This window comes from Myotis brandtii, unplaced genomic scaffold (genome assembly GCF_000412655.1).
Source record: "Myotis brandtii unplaced genomic scaffold, ASM41265v1 scaffold49, whole genome shotgun sequence".
In the NCBI taxonomy this organism is placed as follows: Eukaryota; Metazoa; Chordata; class Mammalia; order Chiroptera; family Vespertilionidae; genus Myotis; species Myotis brandtii.
The window spans coordinates 7,235,416-7,236,916 of record NW_005368707.1 but is presented as its reverse complement, the minus strand read 5'-3'; positions in this window follow the sequence as shown (position 1 = coordinate 7,236,916).

Sequence of the window (1,501 nt, the reverse complement as noted above, 5' to 3'; positions counted from 1 at the left end):
TTAGGAAAGAAAGAAAGAAAGAAAGAAAGAAAGAAAGAAAGAAAGAAAGAAAGAAAGAAAGAAAGAAAGAAAGAAAGAACGGAGGGAGGGAGGGAGGGAGGGAGGAAGGAAGGAAGGAAGGAAGGAAGGAAGGAAGGAAGGAAGGAAAGAGAGAGAGAGAGAGAGAGAGAGAGAGAGGGGAGTAAGGAGTCCCAGAACAAAAGAGCCCGGAGAACAAAATTCTATGCTTTGTTTCTTTAAAAACATTAAAAACCTCTTTGAGTTTTTTAACTGCCTTATTTTAAAGAATGAAAGCCAAAAAAAGGTAAGAGAACCAAATAGGGTAATCCCTTCTATCCCCATTTGAAGCTCCACGGGGTCTACGAACTCCAAGAAATCTATACAAAATTTTGTTTGTCCTATACTAGTACATATTTTCTAGGGAAAAGGACCTGAGCTTTGAATATAATATCAAAGAAGACAGTGACCAAAAAGGTTAAAAACCTCCTGTTTAAGGCTTTGCTTTAAGGAACTGAATGAACAGGTCTTCTGGCACCTGGCAGCATAGCACCTAAGACCTCAGCATGCGTACCAGGCCCTGCTTCTGCTACTTGGTTGGCTACCTTGTTCCTTAGTTTTGTTTCCCATCTTGCGTATAGTTGCTAGTTGCCTTCAACTTCCCCCTTGTTCCCAGCTGTCCTACTCTGAATATCCCTGTTCACTGACATGGACCCTGAGTGGCTGTCGCATTTCAGTGAGATTCACAGTGGTACCGACCACATTTATCCACATACCCTCTTCCCTTATTCCTCTTTACTCTTTGGGGGCCACCTGAATTTGCCGCAGTGGTGGATGTGTTTGTTGTCCATTTCTTTACTCTCTGTATTTGGGTCTAGACATGATCAGTTTGGCCAGGTCCTTTTAATGATCACTTTGGCTGGTTATATCCTGTACTGCCATTCCCAGGTGTGTAAAATTCTTTCCCACTCCCACCTTAAAGATATTAGCTCCCCAGAAAAGAATATTAGATAAAACTGCCCAAGCATTCTGTTTATGTCAATGATTGTGGCACTATTACATCAAGTGGCAGAGTCCCATGCACCTGCCTGGCCCGTTTCTTCCCTAAGAGTCAGTAGGGCGATCAAGTACCCACACACTTTGCACTTCCCCCTTCCACCCGCTCCAAGTTCTCTACTTAAATTTAACTCTGGATCTTCCCACATCCCTCCTTGTATTGGGGTAAAGAATGGACTCTTTCTATACTCTTCTCACCAATAAATTCTAAAATCTCTTCGTTTCCTTGCAGAGCGCAGATGGGTAAGTTTCAGGTACTGGTTTTTCCTAAAACTTGCCTAAAACCAGTGAGTCTCGCCCTTGGACATCTTGGATCTGAAGGCAAGGAGGGGCTGGCCAGGAGGGTCCCCGACACCCAGGACTATTTATAACAAGATCGACCCCAGGGAGCGGCAGCCACAGGCCGGCGAGCTGCAGCGCCACGACTCCTCGCCCCCCCCACGCCCCC